Source organism: Aquarana catesbeiana, linkage group LG02 (genome assembly GCF_042186555.1).
Source record: "Aquarana catesbeiana isolate 2022-GZ linkage group LG02, ASM4218655v1, whole genome shotgun sequence".
NCBI classification, from domain to species: domain Eukaryota; kingdom Metazoa; phylum Chordata; class Amphibia; order Anura; family Ranidae; genus Aquarana; species Aquarana catesbeiana.
The window spans coordinates 555314023-555336840 of NC_133325.1; the positions used below are offsets into that span (position 1 = coordinate 555314023).

Below are 22818 nucleotides of genomic sequence, written 5' to 3' on the forward strand. Positions count from 1 at the left end.
TGTCGTGTACCCTGATGTTCTGTGCCCTGATGTGCTGTGTCCTGATGTCCTATACCCTGATGTGCTATACCCTGATGTGCTGTGCCCTGTATCCTGATGTGATGTACCCTGATGTACTGTGCTCTGACATGCCCTGATGTGTTGTGCCCTATTAGCTGATGTGCTGGGCTCTGTACCCTGATGTGCTGTGCACTGTACCCTGATATGCTGTGCCCTGTACGCTGATGTACTGGGCACTGTACCCTGATATGTTGTACCCTGTACGCTGATGTGCTGGGTACTGTACCCTGATATGTTGTGCCCTGTATGCTGATGTACTGGGCACTGTACCCTGATATGTTGTGCCCGGTACGCTGATGTACTGGGCACTGTACCCTGATATGTTGTGCCCTGTACACTGATGTCCTGGGCACTGTACCCTGATATGTTGTACCCTGTACGCTGATGTGCTGGGCACTGTACCCTGATATGTTTTACCCTGTACGCTGATGTGCTGGGCACTGTACCCTGATATGTTGTACCCTGTACGCTGATGTGCTGGGCACTGTACCCTGATATGTTGTGCCTTGTATGCTGATGTACTGGGCACTGTACCCTGATATGTTGTGCCCTGTACGCTGATGTACTGGGCTCTGTACCCTGATGTGCTGTGCCCTGTACCCTGATGTGGCCTGGTGTGCTGTACCCTGATGTGCTGGGCTCTGTACCCTGATGTGGCCTGATGTGCCTTGTGCCCTGTGCCCTGATGTGCTGGGCTCTGTACCCTGATGTGGCCTGATGTACCGTGCCCTGATGTGTTGTGCCCTGGGCCGGTCTGGATGAAGTCCAGGGCCACATTTTTGTCCCAGTCCAGCCCTGTTCAGTGCTGCCTTCAGTCACATGCTTTTAGTCACATCTACCATGTACGGAACCAAAATGAAAGCGGCAATAAACCCAAGACCAAAAATGTAATATATTGCAGCTTAAAGTGGTAGTAAACCAATTTTTTTCTAAACCCTGCAAGGTAAAGGCATAATGTGCTAGTATCACATTATAATATACTTACCTTAGAATGAAGACCTCCAGCGCCACACTGTCACTGCTGACAGACTCTTCCATCTTCACCCAGTCTTCCTTCTGGATTCACATCCTCCGGCCGCCTGATTGGCCGCACCGCGATGACATCAATCCCACGTGTGTGCGTAGGAGTCACGGACAGCGGCGCAGATCTCTGAAGGGATGGCACAGGTGTACCATCCCTTCAGAACGCATGCGCCGGAGATGTCACCAGTTGCATGCAGTGCAATAATGCACAGTTTAGGAGATATTCACAGTACCTACTGGTCAACCTTATTATAGGCTTACCTGTAGGTACAAGGTTACAAAAAGGGTTTAATTCCACTGACACAAACTTAGACGTGGTGGCTGTATTGGTTTTATTAATTTTTTTAGGAATTTTTTCCCCTCTGTTTTCACCTGGTGATCTGGCCAGTAACATACATACTGTGTTAGCGTGCCCCCACTCTTCATGAAGGAGAACAGGAGCACATTTGGACAGCAGCATTGCTAATCTGGGGAGAGGGGCGTGTTAAATGTACTAACAGATTTAGATACACTAACAAATTGAAGCTCACACTGCAGTTTTTTCCTTTTGGGATAAAGGTTTTACATGAATAAATCAAAGCTGATCACTGTAAATACCCCTGTCAGTGGTAAATGGTTTCTCTCAACACTCATAACTGCAGGAGGGCTTGCTCTATTGAAAAACAACAGACTTGCTGTCCAGATCACTAAATGAAAATAAAGGCAAGAAGGCCTAAAAAAAAGAAAACACATCTTAGAATTGTCAAAGCAGAGTTCTACTCATTTTTCTGTTTTTTTAAAAGTCAGCAGCTACAAAAAGTGTAGCTGCTGACTTTTAATAAACACACACTCACCTGTCCCACGATCCAGCGATGCGGCCGCCCAAAGCCTCAGTTCTCTCCTCCCCTCTCCCCAGTGCTGGCATCACTAGTGTGGGCACCCAGCTGTGACAGCTTGCGGCTTCACAGCCGGGTGGGCATGCGCGAGTCGCGCTGCGTGTCCTGAATGGCCGAACAATCTTCTGGGACACGTCACAGGTCCCAGAAGATTGCAGGGAGGGAGGGGATAGAGGAGGAGTCGCCTAGGCGGTGCGAGCAGAAGTGGGAGCTGGGTACCTGTCAAAACTAGGTACCCCCCCCCCAAAAAAATGACATGCCAAATGTGGCATGTCAGGGGGTCAGGAGTCCTTAAAGCAGAAGTTCCACTTTTGGATGGAACTCCGCTTTAAGCTGTAATATATTGTTTGCTTTTGGGTTTAATGCCATTTTACAGTAAACTGATTAGCAGTACTAGGTTTAGGCCTATTTATTATGATGTAAACTAATGCATAGTTTGAAACTGGGTGGTTAGTTATGTCAGCTGCCTCAGAAAATGTTAGGCTACAAGGTATAATGAGACTTACTATATGAACAGTAAGAAATGGCAAATTGGCAAATTGGATAATGGTGCTGGGAGAAATATAGATCAGTAAGTATCCCTGCCAAAACTATCAAGCAAAAAAATCCTACTGGTTATACAAACAACCAATTGGTTGTTTGATATAATAATATTTGAAAAAAAAAAGAATTGCATATTTTGGATAAGTGCTTTGATCAGTAAATTTAATAGAAAACATATGACCTGTTTTGGCACACTATCCAATCAATAATCTACCATATAGGTCTTCTTTGTTGTGTAAAAATATTAATTTTCAAGCAAATGATTGAAGACCATCAAATCGAAGATTAGTCCTTGTTTATTGATGCATGTATGACCAGAACACACAAAGTGCATTCCTAAATTATGGCATCATTTTTTTTGCAGTGCCACTAAGGTAAGATCAGACAGTTTAAAGATTATAAGATAAGTTGTTCCTTACCTCTCTGTTGTGTTGCCATATGAGCAATGAGAAAAAGAAATCACAAATGTTACATTTAATAGCAATAACAATATAAAATCAATATAAATTCCATTTTATAAAAACACATTTTGACCCTATGAAATACATTTACAGTTTATTTTAAATTGCTGCCTAATTTTGTTGTCAAGGTTTGACAATAGTTGTAAAAAGATGATGGATGAATACAAAATCAACATAGAGATCTGACATTTCTTTATTTCACAAATCTATTCTAGAGTAAATACATTTAACAGTGAAAGGGCCTTAGTGCAGATTGTGATGCCACACTAATGTACATGACAGGTTCACTTTATGCGGTTAAATTTCCTGTATTTTTTTGTAACTACATACTGTAGCCCAAACACACACACATTACCACAATTTCTTAATTCAATTACTTTTTTCCTACATTTTGATTGTAAAATATTTTAATGTTTTCATAATTCTACCTAAAGTTTAAAGTGTTACTAAATACAGGACCATTATCATTACCATATGCATTCAATATATCTGGTCTCCCACAGTACACAGAGCATGGAAATGCAATAGTTTTAGTAAATATAAACTGCTATATACCTTTTCTCATCAGCAGTTAGAGCAGTCAGGTGACTTCTATCAGTGCCCAGCAGAACACTGGTTAAAGCTTATAGGAGGGGTTTTCATTCTACTCTGACTGTCCTATGAGGTTGCAGGACCCCTGACCCTATGTCTGGACAGTGCCGATTGGCCCTGTGCTTATCACATGCACTCTCCCAAGAAAAAAAAAACTCTAGCAATACACACCAAACTGAGCATGTGCAGCTTGCCCCCAAGGCTCTGTACTATCAGGAGATGGATTGGGGACAGCAGAAGAAGGGGAGGAGATGAAGACAGGATCAAAGAGCCTTTTTACACAATGCAGAGGATTAACTCCTTAGGTTTCACAGTGAGTATAACAAGCATGCTTTACTTCATATACTGTACAGACTGATTTTACTGTTGTGGGTTTAGTAACACTTTACATTCTATACTGTCAAATTGCATGGGGTCAATTTAATCCTACTGGATCGAACAGTGTCCCAAATATGATCAGATCGCTGAGTAAAATATGCACCAAGCTCTGCTCTTTATGGTCCCCTCTCCACCCTAATATCATTGCACTGTCTGGAGCAATCCATAGACATGAGATAACAGTAATCCAGTACAAATGTTTTAGCTGGATTGCTCAATGGTTTCATGTTTATGGATCCCCAAATGACTGCCAACTGACTATTCTTACTGTGAACAATCAATCTGCCACTCTAGAATACTGTGCTGAGTGCTATTTTCCTGTGTATTAAGCAGCATTAGTGGCATCTACATTCATTGTTACATCAACAGGTGTCTGAGCAAAATACTATTTTTTTAAACCAGCTGTCCATAAACTGGCCCTGCAATGAGAAGGCCTTGCTTTCAGGGCTTTCTTATTGCACATATGAGCAATCCACTGGGTGCAGAATAGCAGCAGAGCATTTCAGCACCCAGCAATTAGACACTATTAGAAGAGTGATCGCCTACTGGACTGTGTCTCTATAGTCTCAGGCTTGATGTCTTCCAGTCAGTAGAGAAGCAGCTTCGCATATGAAGCACATTGAACATTAAGTGCCAATGAATACCAACAATGATCTAATCCCACTTACACCAACAGTAGAAACATCTCCTTCCAGCTGACCCCAACACTATTCCTCCCACTGACACCAGCACTATTCTTCCTACTGACACTGATGATGGGACATTATTCTCAGTTCATATAAAAGTGTCAAATTGTGACATTTAAATAATAAACAATTTTACAAATAAAGGGTCACCTGGGTATGTAAGACATGGAAGTTCTACTTTTCATACATGAAGTTGCAGCCTGAGACAGCAGTCTGAAAGCTTTCATTTTAACTTAAACTGCAACATGTTCAAAGACAAGCACATCTTTTTTTAAGCTTTCCTTGGAGTGAAAAAAGGTTAGTGCCTCTGTCTGTGTCCTTATTTTTTCTCACTTTCTACAGAAAGCAAGGGGTAATACCTGCACAATGGACACAAGCAGCTTAAAAACAAACTCTCTAGCAGAGGTAATAATAAAATAGTTTCTTATGCCTTTCTTAGATTCTGAATTTCTGTATCAGTCCTCGTTAAATTCAGTATGGCTACTTCATTGTGTAACTATGGTGCTTATAGCATGGGATCTTTAGAGCAGATTAACCAATTCAGGTCTTATCCCTATTAAAGTACACAGAAGATATGGTAATCATTGGGCATTGTTTTCCCAAGTAAATGTGCTACTGTATGCTCTGTACTGAAGGATAACAGACAATCAGCCTCACAGGGAGGCATTAGAGATCAATTGGAAAGGTGTCCATCCATTTACAGTGGGTGAAAACGTTATTTGATCCCCTGTAGATTTTGTAACTTTGCCCACTTACAAAGAAATTAAGGGTCTGTAATTTTTATTATAGGTGTATTTTAAATGATAGAGACAGAATATCAAACAAAAATCCAGAAAAAAAACATGATACAAATGTTATAAGTTTGAGTTGCAGTTCAGTGAGTAAAATAAGTATTTGATCACCTACCAACCAACAATAATTCTGGCTCCCACAGACCGGCTACAGTATGTGCTCATGTGGTACACAGATTAGTCCTGTCAATTTAAGAAGGTGCTCCTAATGACAACTCATTATGTGTACAAAAGACACCCATTTACAGAATCTCTTTCTTCCATTCAAACCCACCATCATGGATGCACCCACACTAGCACCCAGACTACACAGTCTGTACCCGCTCTCTTTGAAAAAGGATGATGCTACCTCCCTCTATGCATCAGGCCCACATAGTTTTATTCCATAAACCAGGGAAGGATCCTCATACAGGTCCATTTCATTACTAAATTATGACCTTAAAATTGTAGCTAAAATACTGGCCACTAGATTGATGAAATTTATTCCGGACCTACTTAGTATGAATCAAACTGGATTTATCCCTGGAAAGTCTACTGATATAAACATACACAGGGTTTTCACTCATTTACAACTACCCTCAATAGATTCCACTTCTAGAGTCTTGGCCGCACTCGACATTGAGAAGGCCTTTGACTCCGTAGCCCGGCTTTATATGCTTGCAGTCCTAGAAAATATGGGGTTCGGACCAGTATTTTTAAAATGGATCCAGTTGCTCTGCTCATCCCTGCAGGCGCAGATCAATCTAGTGGGTGAGCTCTCAGAACCCTTTCCAGTAAAGAGAGGCACGAGGCAAGGCTGTCCATTTTCTCCGGGACTTTTTGCTATAGTGATGGAGCTGGTGGCAATGGCCCTAAAGAAGGCTTCTACTGTTATAGGTATCCGGGTAGGTACTTTGGTTGAGAAGATAGCTAGCTATGTATGCAGATGATCTTATCCTGTTCCTGAATGACCCAGGGCCCTCCCTTAAGGAGGCCCTACAAATTTTGTCTGAGTTCTCTGTTTACTCAGGACTAAGAAACAATTGGGGGAAATCACAAATCCTACCTATAGATAGGGAGGCTCAATGCAGTGCTGATCCTACCCTACCTCTTCTATGGGGATGTAGTATTAAGTATCTTGGTATTGAAATCTCCTCAGATCCCTCAGAATATTGTACGTTAAATTTAGCCCCACTTCTTAACAACATGAAGTCAAAATTGAAGACTTGGGTTAACCTGCCTCTGTCCCTCATAGGGTGCATAAATTTAAAATTAATTGTTACCGGGTTTTCTATATGTACTAAGACATGCACCAATATAGATCACTAAGTAGTATTTTAAAATGAAAAACTCCAATATAACTTATTTTATTTGAGACTCACAACAACCAAGGTTTAGGCTGACGGTCTTGCAGCCACTGTGGTTGCAGGGGGGCTTGGCGTGCCCCTACCTTCACAAATATTTTCTGTCCGCCATGCTCAAACTTGTCCACAACTGGCTTATAAAGAGGGATTCTAATGCTGCGATTGTGCTAGAGCCATCCTGTGTAGGCTCCTTTGAAGCTCTTAAAAACCTCATATACAGAGGGGCAGCAGCCTCCCTGCCCTTGACTGCTGCCATGAAAGCTGTCTTAAAAGCATGGTCGATGGCCCAAGCGCTACATCCTACCCCCCCCCCCGGACATATTTCCCAAGATACCCCTTTATGGCTTAATTCATTATTACCAGAATTTGTCTCTATACCCAACCCCCAGATTTGGGCAGTAAAGGGCATTAAATATCTGGAACAGATATGTGTAAGTGGAGAATTGAAGACTTTTGATACTCTAAAAACACAGTTTGAAAAGCGTGCCTCAATTGAAGGTATCTTAAAAGGTATACCTTAGGAAGGTCAAACACAATTCGGGCAGCAACCGGTATCCTTCTATACCTCTACCCTCGAAGATGTACTTAGAGATGACACGCTCACCAAACCTCTTTCTAATATATATATAAGACTATGTCTTCCTCTGTCCACTCAGGGTTGGAGACTCTTAAATTTTAATGGGCATGGAACCTCCCTAACTTAGACGATGAAGATTGGGAGGAAATGTGGGAGTATTCCTTTCTGCAGCTAGTTTCTGCAAAGGATAGGTTGATTCAATACAAAATCCTACACAGGATTTATGTCACGCCGGCATGTTTACACAGAATATACCCATCTGATCCTGTGGAGTGCTAGTGGTGCTAAGCAGACCCAGTGGACTTTATTCACATCTTTTGGCAATGCCCCCATAATCAAACATATTGGGGAGCTGTAGCTTCAGTAATACACTCTGTGACTACTATCTGGGTACCCCGGACTGTGAAAGTATGTTTGCTGGGTCTGGTAGACACTCTGATAGGATAATTATTGTTCTATGCAAGAAAAACTATTCTGCTCTAGTGGAAATCCCCATTGGCACCAACTCTAACCTTGTGGAAAAAATTAATCAATGCTAGTCTGCCATTATACAAAGCCACTTATTTAGCAAGAGGGTGCCCCAAGAAATTCCACAAAGTTTGGGACATTTAGGTCTTAGATCCTTCCACTAATACTGTCCCTGAACCTTAATAAATAAACTTGAAGAATATATAATTATGGTAGAGAATAAAAATCATTTTGCACTCCAGGGAACTGTGACTTCCTGCTTACCAGAACAAGGCTCAATATTAGCTTTAGTAGCTGATACCCTACAACATACAAATATGGAGCAATTTGTTTAGTTTCAGCGCCAATTTCGGCACTTGGGATACGTTTTTTTGATGCTTGTTTTATCTGTATTGAATTGTATATGTTCCCATTCTAGGTATGCCCAATGTTTTTATATCTTAAAAATTTAAACTAAAATAAAAAGAATAAAAAAAAAAGGTACAGGCCGACTTTACTGCATTGAGGGGCCAAGAGACAGGGCCATGTATTGTAAAATCTTGGATGAGAATCTTCTTCCTTCAGGCAGAACACTGAAGATGGGTCGTGGATGGGTCTTCCAGCATGACAATGACCCAAAACATACCACCAAGGCAACAAAGGAGTGGCTCAAGAAGAAGCACATTAAGGTCCTGGAGTGGCCTAGCCAGTCTCCATACCTTAATCCTATAGAACATTTATGGAGGGAGCTGAAACTTTAAGTTTCCAAGCAACAGCCAAGAAACCTTAAGGATTTAGAGAAAATCTGTAAAGAAAAGTGGACCAAAATCCCTCCTGAGATGTGTGCAAACCTGGTAACCAACTACAAGAAACAACTTACCTCTGTGCTTGCCAGCAAGAGTTTCTCCACCAAGTACTAAGTCATAATTTGCTTGGGGATCAAATACTTATTTTACTCACTGAACTGCAATGCAATTTATAACATTTGTATCATGTGTTTTTCTGGATTTTTGCATGATATTCTGTCTCTATCGTTTACACCTATGATCAAAATTATAGACCCTTCATTTCTTTGTAAATGGGCAAACCTACAAAATCTGCAGGGGGTCAAATAATTATTTTTCCCACTGTAATTTGCAGCAACCCCCCTTTTGTCAGTGTCTACAGTTGCCACTGAAACATATAACAGCAATAATTTGCCACTTTTGGTAATCTTGGAAAAAATATTTACATTCTGAAGTTGGTGAAATGGCCTATTCTCTTACTGTATCTCACTATCAGTCATTTATTTTAATACCAGCTGTTTAAACGCCTTGCGCCATCAAATTATGGCCAGGCAGCGCAGCTCTCGTTCTGGGCGGGCGTCATATGACATCCTCCCAGAACGACCGCTCTAGCACACCGCTACACTGATCTTGGTAAAGAGCCTCTGACGGAGGCTCTTTACCACGTGATCAGCCGTGTCCAGTCACGGCTGATCACGATATAAACAGGAAGAGCCGTTGATCAGCTTTTCCTCACTCACGTCTGACAGACGTGAGTAGAGGAGAGCCGATCAGCTGCTTCCCTGACAGGGGGGGTCTGTGCTGATTGTTAAGCAGCACAGCCCCCCCTTGGATGCCTGCCCAGGATCACCAGGATGCCCCCCGGACCACTAAGGACTGGCACCACCCTGGACCACCAGGGAAATGCCAATCAGTGTCCAGGCAGCTGTCTATCAGTGCCCAGGTAGCTGCCAATCAGTGCCTATCGCAAATGCCTGCCAGTGCAAGTGCAATCAGTGATGCCTATAAATGCCGCATATCAGTGCCCAGCAGTGCTGTCTATCAGTGCCCAGCAGTGCCCAGCAATGCCGCCTATCAGTGCCCATCAGTGCCATCCATAAGTACCCATCAGTGCAGCCTTTCAATGCCCATCAGTGTCGCCTATCAGTGCCCACCAGTGCCACCCATGAGTGCTCATCAGTGCTGCATATCAGTGCCACTCATTAGTGCCGCCTAACAGTGCCCATCAGTACCGCCTATCAGTGCCCATCATCAGTGCCCATAAGTGCCCATCAGTGCCACCTCATTGGTGCCACCTTATTAGTGCCTGTCAGTGCTGCCTTATCAGTGCCCCTCAGTTAAGGAGAAAACTTACTTATTTACAAAATTTTATAACAGAAACAAAAGAAAAACTTTTTTTTTTTCTTTTAAAAATTTTAGGTCTTTTTTTATTTGTTTAGCAAAAAATAAAAACCGCAGAGGTGATCAAATACCACCAAAAGAAAGCTCTATTTGTGGGAACAAAATGATAAAAAATATGTTTGGGTACAGTGTAGCATGACAGCACAATTGTCATTTAAACAGCGACAGCACTGAAAGCTGAAAATTGGCTTGGGAAGGAAGGGGGTGTAAGTGCACTGTATTGAGGTGGTTAAAAAAGTATTTTCATAAAAACAAAATATTTATTTTCTTAGGCTAGGTTCACATCATGATTGCAATGCATTTCTGCATATTTTTTGTGCGTTTGCACGCGTTGTGTATAGGGCAGCCCATTCATTTCAATGGGCTGTCCTTTGTGTGAGAAATGCGCGAAAGAAGTTACTAACCCTTTTTCAAAATCACTCCAACGTGCATTGGTGCTGTGGCAACATGCAGTTACGCCCACGTGAAAATGCATACTTTAGAAGATGCATGTGGGAGCCATTAACAATTACATCTATAGATTTGTTAAAAGGGCAGCATGTTTCTGTGCATGTTGGAAATTAATGCAATTTTGTACACATTCCTGACACACACATGATGTGACTGTGACATTGTTATCACAGTAATCAAAACAGAAATTACTTTTGTCACATTGTTATAATGGTACTGACGCATAGTTGTACACCTAGACAGACTAATTTTTTTTTTTATGTTTACTCACGGTTCTGGCATGATTGGTATCTGTAGTTTAAGAAACCTGTATGGAAATAAAATGCAGCCAAATATGAGAAACATGAGCAGCTAAATGTGTTATAAGACACTAGAGACAGCTGACAAGCCTGACATATTAAGAAATTCAGAGATCATTGCCAGTAAACAAAGACCTTGAACCTCTGATATCTCTTTGCTACCTACCAAACAAAAAAGGCCAACTAGGTGTGCGGAAATAAGATAAAATGTTTGAGAAAAAATTGCCCTGAAATTTCATATGTCTGCCTCTGTAAATAAAAATCAACACCAGGGAGTGTGGTGCTTGGGGATGTGTGTGAGTGAATGTGTCTGGCTTTGGTTCACAGGGAAGTTTGACAAACCGAGTGTGATATCCGAAATTCTGAACGAAAATTTGAACCCCATTGAAGTCTAGGGGTGCAAATCTTGATAATCAATTCTGGCCATTTTTAAAGCTATTGGGCTAGGGATTGTCAAAAAACAAGCATACAAAAAAAACGCATGGGGAGTATTACACTGGGGACATGTACCAAAGCCTATTTAATGTGACTTTTAAGCCACAATACAGCAGCCTTTATTGTTTTAGACTGCTAATGCATCCTTCTTCTGCTTCTGTTTGAGGGTGGAGTGCAACCATTTTGAACTGATTTCTGGACAATTTCTTGGACTGCTGATGTGCCCTTTTTCTCCTCATCCTCCTCCCTAAAGGAACAGAGCAGCCACTTTTTTGTAATGCTGCTCGTGCACCCCTTTCCTCCTCTTTAGCTAATTCTGTCATAACCCCACCAACTGATTATAAGTAGTCAGATTAACTGTGCCAAGTGTCTTAATGCTAGCTTTGCCAAATACCCCTTTAGGTGTCAGTGTCAGGTATCTAGCCACTATTATTTGTCAAAGAAGGCCACCACCGGCATGTGGAATGGCATAAGGCAGCAGGGTGCAGAGGAGGGATACAAGGAGGAGGTGTAGGTTTTCAGTGTTGAAGGTGAATAGGAGTAGGATTAGGGTAATAGCAGTTAGGAGGAGTGTTGTCGTGCTGCCTATGAGAGAAAGGGGGAGTATTCTTGTGTTGCCAGTGAGGAGGGGGGCAGTTGGAGTGCTAGTGGTACAAAGGAGGAGGGTTGGGGTGCTAGCCAAATTTGACTCCAAATACCAGCAATTCTGTCTAGCATTTGATCCCCTACCAACCAACAATAATTCTGGCTCCCTCAAGCTGCCTTCAGTATGTGCTCATGTTCTACACAGATTAGTCCCATCAATTTAAGAAGGTGCTCCTAACGACAATTTGTTAGGTGTACAAAAGATACCTGTTCACAGAATCTCTTTCTTCCATTCAAACCCACGATCATGGGCAAGACCAAAGCTGTCAAAGGATGTCAGGGGCAAGATTGTAGGCCTGCACTGTGCTCGAATGGACTACAAGACCATCAGAAAGAAGCTTGGTGAGAAGGAGACAACTGTTGCAATTTTTTACAAATGGAAGTAATACTAAATAACCATCAATCGCCCTCGGTCTGGAGCTCCATGCAATATTTCGCCTCATGGGGTAGAGATGATCATGAGAAAAGTGAGGGATCAGCCCAAAACTACACGGGAGGAGCTTGTGAATGATCTCAAGGCAGTTGGGATCACAGTCACCAAACAAACCATTGGTAACGCAATATGCCCCCATTCAATTGAAATCCTGCAGCGTCCGCAAGGTCCCCCTCCTCAAGAAGGCATATGTACAGGCCCGTCTGAAGTTTGCCAACGAACATCTAAATGATTCAGTGAAATTGGGAGAATCTGTGCTTTTTGGCATTAACTTGACTCGCCGTATTTGGAGGGCTGACTGGCATAAGACAGCAGGGTGCAGGGGAGGAATACAAAGAGAAGGCGTAGGTTTGGGGTGCTGAAGGTGAGGAGGAGTGTTGTCATGCTGGCTGTGAGGGGAAGGAGGAGTATTCTTGTGTTGCTAGTGAGGAGGGGGGAAGTTGGAGTGCTAGTGGTACAAAGGAGGAGGGTTGGGGTGCTAGCCAAATTTATTTGACTTCAAATACCATCAATTCCCTAACTGATATCTGGTGCACAAGAAACTAAAATTGCCTTATTCCAATTCACCTATTTATAAAAACATTAAATATATAAATGTACCAGTAAAGTGAGACAAACAACTGATGACTGTTTTTCATATCAAAATTTTATAAAGAAGATTTTCATTCATGATGATAAATGAAAAAAAAGCAAGAGACTGGACAGCTAAAACTGTAACATATTTACACACACACACACACACACACAAAATTATTTCTATTTAGAATTTTTATTGTTTTTCCTTGTAAGGCTGTCCCTATCCTAGTGAAATAAACACAGTCAGAAATGGCAATGCAAATGTAGTATATCAGAGAGGCAGTATGGGGGGAAACATTGACTGTCATAGACTGTTGATTGTGTTTATGACTAGTATATACATTTATTTACACATTTTATTGTATACATTCATAAATATTTTATACTATTTCTTTAATGGTTTTTATTTTTTTTACTTGTAAGGTCATCCCTGCCCCGGAGATGAAAACACAGGCAGAGATGGCAATGCAAACTGGATACTACCTTTGAAAAAAAAGGAAGTTGTAGGCATAAACTACAACTTTTCCCAATGCAAAAATAAAAAAATGGGTTCTCTAGAAGATAAGGCTGCCAGCTTACACACTGGCCTTCTACAAGAATCTACAAGAAACCCCACCTTGTAGGCAAGAGTAGACAGAGAGTAATTTCTCTAATGTTTAATAGAAGACTGTTTCTGAAGTGCAGCAAGAACCAAAGTAGGTATTCTTAATCAAGGACTAAGAGACCAGTGGTCTCTGAAACAAAATCGGAAAAGGCAGAAATCTGACCTTTTACGGGTCCTGCAGAGAATACAGCAGGGTAAAATTAGCCACCAACAGCCCAGGATTAATCAGGGATAACAGACCTAACTGATGTATGCCTAAATTCTTTTAGGCACAGGGATATAGGGCTGGAGGGAGCAGTGAGTATGAGTAATGTAATGTGAAGTGGTTTAGGTGCACATTGTTCTTACACGGATTGATTTGTGGGGTTTTTTGAAGATGCAAAAATCTAATTAATAAAAAAATATAGTTGTTGATGTCAATCAGTTGTTGCAAACAGTTTTTAGATCTTAAAAAGATTTTTGGGTGTACATCAGCACTGCAATTGAAACAACTCAAGCAAAGTTTGCTAGAGTAGATAAAAACCCAACAACTAAAATCTCAAAAACGCTTTAACAGCTGGTGGTATTGATATAAAGGCCCTTATTTGGTCACTTTGTGTTATGGGGTCACAATGTTTGACCCCTGTCTACCACAATCTCTTACCTGTAAGTCACCATGTCACATGCTTTCCCAAAAGAAAAAAATAAGTTGGCGTGCTGGTGCATATTGAATAGTACACTGTTTTTATAAAAATATCTTGTTAATTTAAAAAATGCAACCAGCAAGAATTAGGAAATTAAATATGCCCAAATGACAGGAACAAGCTGTAAAAAAATCAATTGCAGTTAGCAAAAAATAGGAAATTAAGAAATATGTGCTGTGAAAAAACATATGCAACATGTACTGTATGACTGTAAGTGTAGTTGGGGAGGCTGTAAAGAAACCGCAGGACACACATCAGCAACATTAAGGAATAAGTTCACTTTTGGGAACATGTTACACATTAAACCCATATTTGGGGCATCCCCCTGATCCTCCCCTTGTGACCTGCTGTCTTAATTTATAAACACCTGGGCCATGCGATGCTCCGCCCACACAGCAGCGTCATTTATTTACAGGGTTCTGTGAATGAATGAACTACAACTACTACCTGCCATTGCCGCAGACAGCTTGTAGGTCTTAATGAATTGTGAGGGTGCTGATGAGCGCTCTCGTAGTTCATTGATCCTCCTGCTCTTCAGTTACTGCCTGTATGAGAGGTACAGACAGAGAGCTATATTGAGAGTCTGTAAGAGCCTGGCATTGCACTTGTGATCTACTAATCACAGGTGCAATGCTTTCCAGGCTTCTTGCAGGAAAAAAATAATACATTTCTGCAGATATATTAGCATTTATAATTTTTTCCCAAAAGGTAAACTTAGCCTTTAGGATGTAAAATACTTCCCTCCCACCCTCAAACTCCTAAGATACAGTTTTGCTACTCAGAGGACATTAGGTAAGGATTTACATCTACTTTAAGCCTGGGTTCAAACTATTGCGAACACAGACATCACATGTGATTCGCACCGCATTGCTGTGCAGATCACATGCAATGTCTGTGCAATGCGAATTCAGCCATACATTTGTATGGCTGAACTTGCATTGGATTCGCACCAAAAAGGTGCAGGAACCTTTTTTTTCATGCACTGGAATCGGATCTCATGGGTGTTCACACCCATACGATCCGATTCCTGTCTGAATTCACAGTTCGGACTGCGATCGGATCTGGGGGTGTCATTAACTTTGTATTGACACCCGTAGCGGTTGGCAGAGGTCTTTTTGATCCCAGATTTCACATTTAAGAGGTTCTGTCATGTTTTTTTTCTATTACAAGGGATGTTTACATTCCTTGTAATAGGAATAAAAGTGACCCAACAATTTTTTTAAAAGGACAGTGTAAAAGTAAAAAATAAAAAGTAAAATAAATAAGAAAAAAAAATGTAAAAGCGCCCTGTCCTGCCAAGCTCGTGCGCAGAAGCGAACGCATATGCAAGTCGAGCCCGCATATGAAAACTGTTTTCAATCCACACCTGTGATGTATCATGTGATCATTAGAGCAAGAGCAATAATTCTAGCAAAAGACCTCCTCTGTAACTCAAAACTGATAACCTGTAGAAATTTTTAAACGTCGCCTTTGGAGATTTTTAAGGGTCAAAGTTTGTCGCTATTCCACAAGCGGGCGCAATATTGAAGCGTGACATGTTGGATATCAATTTATTCGGTGTAACATTATTTTTCACAATATAAAAAAAATTGGGCTAACTTTACTGTTGTTTTACTTTTTGATTAAAAAAAGTGTATTTTTTCCCAATGAATTCCGCTTGTAAGGCCACTGTGCAAATACTGTGTGACATAAAGTATTGCAACAACCCCAAGTTTATTATCTATGGTGTCTGAAAATATATATATATATAATGTGGGGAGGGGTCCTAAGTAATTTTCTGGCAAAAAAAAATTATTTAAACTTGTAAACACCAAGTCTGAAAAATAGGCTTGGTCCTTAAAGTGGAGTTCCGCTTAAAAAAAAAAAAAAAAAAAAAAGTCAAATACTGCAGCTGCTGACTTTTTTAATAATTGGACACTTACCTGTCCCAGGGTCCAGCGATGCTGAGGAACAAAGCCTGCTCACCTCCCCCTCCTCTGCGGCGCCAGCATTGGCACTGTGGGCACCCGGCTGTGGCTTCAAAGCCGGGCACACACTGCGCATGCGCAACCCACGCGGCGCTCCATGACTGGCCCTTGCAATCATCTGGAACCTGTGATGTGTCCCAGATGATTGCTGAGAGGGAGGGGGGAGAGGCATATAACTTTCTTTTATATTTTTTATCCACACATACAGTACATGCAGACATAGCTGTCCAGTAAAAGTGAGAGAGGCTCTATGCATTAAAATCTAAGTGTTATCTTCAAACTGGTCAGGGCCAAATTTAGACATCATGCTGTCCTAGGCACATTTGCATGACAACACTTTAGTAAAGCTCTGCCCCCTGTGTCATGTGATTAATTTAATCATCCTAACCCTTCTGAATCACAATTGACAAATTATTTCAGTCTTGACAGTATTATATGGTACTTTCCACCTTTACTCTTCCATATACACAAGTAAAGGATTAGGTCCCTTGACAGAGATTTTTCAGAGAACTGAAGAATCTCCATAGTCTCTCTGCTGAGGATATTTCCAATGATCAAGTTTTATCTAGTTTTTTTTGTTGTTGTTTTTATAAAATGTTGCTACAATGTCTCAAGTAACCCCTGGTAATGCTATAATCTGTTCCTACTCCTGACACTGTCATTCTTACTGAAAAGCTTGGTCAGCAGCATGTAAATTTGGAGAAAATAATAAAAGGCTTGGAGATGTACTGAATACTATCTTTGCATATACAGTATCTCACAAAAGTGATTAGACCCCTCACATTTTTGTAAATATTTTATTATATCTTTTCATGTGACAACACTGAAGAAATGACACTTTGCTAACTGTAAAGTACTGTACTGTAAAGTAGTGAGTGTATAGCTTGTATAACAGTGTAAATTTGCTGTCCCCTCAAAATAACTCAACAAACAGCCATTAACGTCTAAACCGCTGGCAACAAAAGTGAGTACACTCCAAGTGAAAATGTCCAAATTGGGCCCAATTAGCTATTTTTCCTCCCCGGTGTCATGTGACTCGTTTAGTGTTACAAGGTCTCGGGTGTGAATGGGGAGCAGGTGTGTTAAATTTGGTGTTATCGCTCTCACTCTCTCATACTGGTCACTGGAAGTTCAACATGGCACCTCATGGCAATGAACTCTCTGAGGATCTGAAAAAAAGAATTGTTGCTCTACATAAAGATGGCCTAGGCTATAAGAAGATTGGCAAGACCCTGAAACTGAGCTGCAGCATTGTGGACAAGACCATACAGCATTTTAACAGGACAGGTTCCATTAAGGACAGACCTTCGCCATGGTCGACCAAAGAAGTTGATTGCACATGCGTCATAACCAGAGGTTGTCTTTGGGAAATAGACGTATGAGTGCTGCCAACATTGCTGCAGAGGTTGAAGGGGTGGGGGGTCAGCCTGTCAGTGCTCAGACCATACGCCGCACACTGCATCAAATTGGTTTGCATGGCTGTCATCCCAGAAGGAAGCCTCTTCTAAAGATGGCAAAAAAAGAACTGCGCTAATAAATAAAATGCTAAAGCTTCAACTCAAAGTGATATACAACATAAACGAAACAATGGAACAAAGGGAGCTGCGCTATGGTAAAACAAAAAAATGTGCTATAAACACCAAAATGATGTAAAAAATGGTGATATAAAAACCAAAAATAATTCAAACGAATAAATGCTACAAAGTAAATAGAACATATATGTATGTGTTTAACACCAAAATACTCATAATGTGAATAAACCCTCCGGACCCAAAGTCTATGATGCTAAATGCTCAAAATAAATGTGCACAAACACGATAAACAAAAAGTCTGTGACAGTTGAAATCAGCTCGATGATAAAGTTGCAACACCTTGTGACAAATCTTCATGGGATAAAAGACTGTGTGATTCCACCAACTTAAAGAATGCAAGCTTACTAGATAGCCAATATGATAGGCTTGTCACCCAATCCTAGGTAATGGACATCTCCTGCTGCTGTAAACAACCACTTAGGAATGATTCACAGACCTGGCGTTCTCCTGGCGACCCAGCTTGGAAGATCCAGTGACCACAGTAGGTTAATATCAGCTGACACACTCACTCGTTGGTCATGCAGCACTCAGTCCAGCAGATGGAAAATAGTGAAGGTGGAAAACCAATCACATATGAATGACTGTGGAAAAAAAACAAGAGGGTACCGCCATAGGTAAAATCCCATGGTTTAATGGTATATAAAAAAAACTGATCAGTGTCAGTCAATACAAGTAAAAAGCGCTATAGACTAGCGCACAGTGAAAGCTGGCCGGCAAGTTTAAAAAACAGAAAAAAAAACACACACCTGTGCAATACGGAGTGGAAAAATATGCGGTGACGTCAGCACGTCTTCTAAAGATGATACACAAAAAAGCCCGCAAACAGTTTGCTAAAGACAAGTAGACTAAGGACATGGATTATTGGAACCATGTCCTGTGGTCTGATGAGACCAAGATAAACTTATTTGGTTCAGATGGTGTCAAGCATGTGTGGTTGCAACCAAGTGAGGAGTACAAAGACAAGTGTGTCTTGCCTACAGTCAAGCATGGTGGTGGCAGTGTCATGGTCTGGAGCTGCATGAGAGCTGCCGGCACTGGGGAGCTACAGTTCATTGAGGGAACCATGAATGCCAACATGTATTGTGACATACTAAAGCAGAGCATGATCCCCTCCCTTCGGAGACTGGGTCGAAGGGTAGTATTCCAACATAACGACCCCAAACATATCTCCAAGATGACCACTGCCTTGCTAAAGAAGCTGAGGGTAAAGGTGATGGACTGGCCAAGCATGTCTCTGAACCTAAACTCTATTGAGCATATGTTGGGCATCCTCAAATGGAAGTTGGAGGAGCACAAGGTCTCTAATAGGGATGAGCTCGATGTTCGAGTCGAACGTTAGTTCGACCCGAACATCGAGTGTTTGTCCGTTCGCCGAACAGTGAACATTATGGGGCGATCGTGGAAAATTTGAGCGCTGCGGAAATCCGAACGCCACAGGGTGCCTTTGGCCAATCATGGCTCAAGGGGACTAAGTCCACGCACCACACTATATAAGGCTGCTGGCTGCTACACAGTGGCTGCATGTAGTGCTGTTGGCATGGACGGAGAGATAGCTTGAGTTAGATTAAGCAGGCAGGTTATTTAGTTAGTGGCAGTCTATTTGTGATATATCTATATATATATATATTTATTTATATATATATATATATATATATATATATATATATATATATATATATATATATATATATATATATATATATATATATATATATATATATATATATATGTAGGAAGGCCAGTATGGTGGCCTGAATTTATGGGAGGAGCCCGGGGGGTATTTAAGCAGCCCGCTCACCTGTGGTGCTTGTCGGTTTCCTGTGCGCGATACGTTACGTCACTAGGCCGACTATTCGAATGCCAACGTCCGCAAGTTGTTGTCTCACGAAGTTCCCGCATTGCTATTTTCGTGCTCGAGTGTCAGTGTTTACCGATTCGTATCGTTCGTACCACGCGTCTGGCTTGGCTGTCGCAGGTAGGGTCCCGTCGGACTTTTGTTTTTTACGCATTGTTAGATATCATGTCACTAAACCGTGATATCAAACTTACGAAGCTCCCGCAACTTTTACGTACGTTACCGCAATGTATATCACTCGCACTATCGTTATGTAACCATTTCGTGTTATTTAAGGAAACCACCGCGACGCGTGCGTCGCTTCATTTCAGGCATGTCTAAACTGCTAAAAACATGAGTCAGCAGACAGCCATAGCGATTCGCAGTTCACAATCTTATCGAACCACGTCAGTTTGATACCAATCATTTCTCATTTCTGAACATTTCTAGATACATTTCTATCATTTCAAACCATTTCAAAATCATTTCTCATTTCAGTCACATACCGCGCTCCGATTCGAATCCAGTCGCACCTAAAAGATGCACCGATTTGCTCCGGTGTGCCCCAGTAGTTAGGGCCTCATTTCAGTACATGCTCCAGAGTCACGTCATAAGCAGTCGATAAAAAAAAAAAAAAAAAAAAAAAATATTATATATATATATATATATATATATATATATATATATATATATATCGACTCACCGATTCGTACCTCTGTCATGGTTATCATTTCATTGCCACGTAGCACACTCCGATACGAATTTAGTCGCATGGAAATGCACCGATTCGTCTCGGCGTGCCCCAGGTATTTGCCACATTTCAGTACATGCTCCAGAGTCCGATTCGTAGTCAGTCGCTACAGCAGCACGACCGATTCGTGCCTCTGTCATGGCGAAACAATATGTTACACCTGCACTTACCGCGCTCCGCTTCGAATCCAGTCGCATCCTCCATGCACCGATTCGTTACGGCGTGCCCCAGGGCTCGGCCTCATTTCAGAAACATGCTCCAGAGTCCGGATCACAGCTAGTCGCAGATATCGGGCGACTGATCCGCATCTCTGTCATGGGAATTGCTACCATTTCACTCCCACAGCGCATCACCGTTTCGAAAACAGTCGCATCCGACATGCACCGATTCGTCACGGAATGCTGCAGTTGATTCGGCCGTATACATACCTATACCAGAACTCGGTTAGTTGCTAGTCGCAAAATGCGGCACAACCAATGCGAGCCTCGGTTAAGGTAAATACATTTCTCTCATTTCGTTCACACTGCGCTCCGATTCGAATCCAGATGCATCAATCATGCACCGATTCGTCCCGGTGTGCACCACTGTTTTTCAATTGCCTCATTTCAGTACATGCTCCAGAGCCCGGTTTTCGGTCGGCTCAATCACGACACGACCGAGCCGGACCTCTGTCATGGAGTTCACTCATTTCATTATCAAGGCAAACATTTCAAAATCATTTCATTGTCACAAGATTGCAAGTACCATACAAGTCATTGCTTCAAGGAAGTCAGAAAACCCTTCACGAATTATCACCAAAAAAAAAAAAATGGCAAGAAATAAGTTGGGTAAGTACGACTTAGAGAATCAAAGGAAAAAACTTGAAATTCATGTCACCCCCAATAGGTTACAGTCAACCAAAAAATACGAGCTCAAAGACAGGATATTCTCATCAGATCAATCATGTCACAGGCCGGCAGCGAAGACTTCACGGCCCCTCTGTCACCTTCCCCGGTCTCAGAGAGCGGCAGCGTGCAGTCCCTCAGGGGATGGACTATCCCCAAACTGACGGCGGAGCTAAGACGCAGAGGTGTGCCCTTCCCCGCCGCAGCGAGGAAAGGCGAGCTGTTCAAGCTCCTTTTTCCCCCACCAGCAGCAGGACCCAGTACCCAACAGGCATCCCTTCAGTCAATATCTTCGGCCATCGCACAACTTCACACGATGGTGTCGTCCCTGTCTACCTCGGTCTCAGACATACAAACCAGGGTGGCACTCCTGGAGGCTCGACCGACCGCGGCTATCGGTGGTCCTTAAAACCAAAGACCCCAGACTGAACCGCAAGTTATCTGTCCCAGAATTCACCTTGCCCTTCGGCATGCTGAGAGACGTCCCATGCTCAGCCGCCCCCAGCAGAAGGGAAGAGCTGGATTGTACCTCCATACGGTAGTAGACTTGGGCTACAAGTATGGAGGATTTCCTTTTACGATTACCACCGTTCCTTTTCCGCAAAGGCTGCAGCCAGACTCACACAGTTCCAAACAACAACAAATTGGAGTCTCATGGACACAGAGCTCTTCTGCTGCCATTTTGCCGGCTTACGCTCACCCCTAGGTGCGATTTGCCAGACCTCCATCCACACTGCCACCTGGTGCGCCAATGCAACTATCAAACGTCCTTTTGAAATTTCCCTCTACCTCCGGTGCACTTCAGGGCCAGTCGGCCCCTGAACAAACGCCTCAGGTAGACAAATTCGGACGCCCACTCCGAACCCTGGGAGGGGCAGCCATCTGCAATAATTACAATTGCGGGTCCTGCAACATCAGTCAGTGTCGCCTACTCCACATCTGCACCTTATGCCAAAGAGCGCACCCAAGGAACTTGTGCGAAGTCAAACAACAGAAGAGGGCATGACTAAGCCGGATCAACGTCTTATGGCTAAGACTCTACCTCACCTCACATCCCACCCCCTCTCTGGCCACCTACCTTATTCAGGGCTTCACAGTAGGCTTTCACACAGGCCTCATTTCACTACCCCACAGTACGTACGAATGTGGGAATCTTCGTTCAGCAGCCATCGACGAACAAACCATAGATCGGCTCTTACAAACAGAACTAGACCGAGAGTACGTTATAGGCCTTTCACTCAGCCCCCTTTCAGCACTTGGAGAGTCAGCCCTATTGGGGCTTGTCAAGGGCAAATTCACAAATACATTACGTTTGGTGTACGACCTGTCTGCGCCGCATTCTTCCCACATCCCTAGTCTTAATTCCCTGATTCCCTCCGAAGAATTCTCCCTAAAATATTCCTCCGTAGACATGCCGATACAAGCAGTCATCAAAACAGGTACAGGTGCCTGGCTTTCCAAAGCCGACATCTCGGATGCCTTTAAGCTCCTGCCTATCCACCCATCCCTTTGGTGCTGGCATGGCATCAAATGGAAGGAGGCATATTATTTGGCCACAAAACTGACGTTCGGTTCGAAGAGTAGCCCTTGGCTCTTCGACACATTCGCTCAGTCTCTTGCTTGGATACGGTTACACAAGGCTCAGTGACAAAAAGTCATCCATTACCTGGACGACTTCCTACTAATAGAACCTCCCAGCAAGCC

At 42.4% G+C, this 22818-nt stretch overlaps 1 long non-coding RNA gene across 1 annotated transcript in view; it reads right to left on the reverse strand.

Moving 5' to 3' along the window:
• Positions 1 to 10679: 10679 nt before the first annotated feature.
• The window catches only part of LOC141128603 (uncharacterized), a 28132-nt gene continuing 15993 nt past the window's right edge, over positions 10680 to 22818 (reverse strand). Inside the window, exon 3 of the long non-coding RNA XR_012241717.1 lies at positions 10680 to 10718. This is a non-coding gene — a long non-coding RNA (uncharacterized lncRNA). The remainder of the gene's footprint in view (positions 10719 to 22818) is intronic.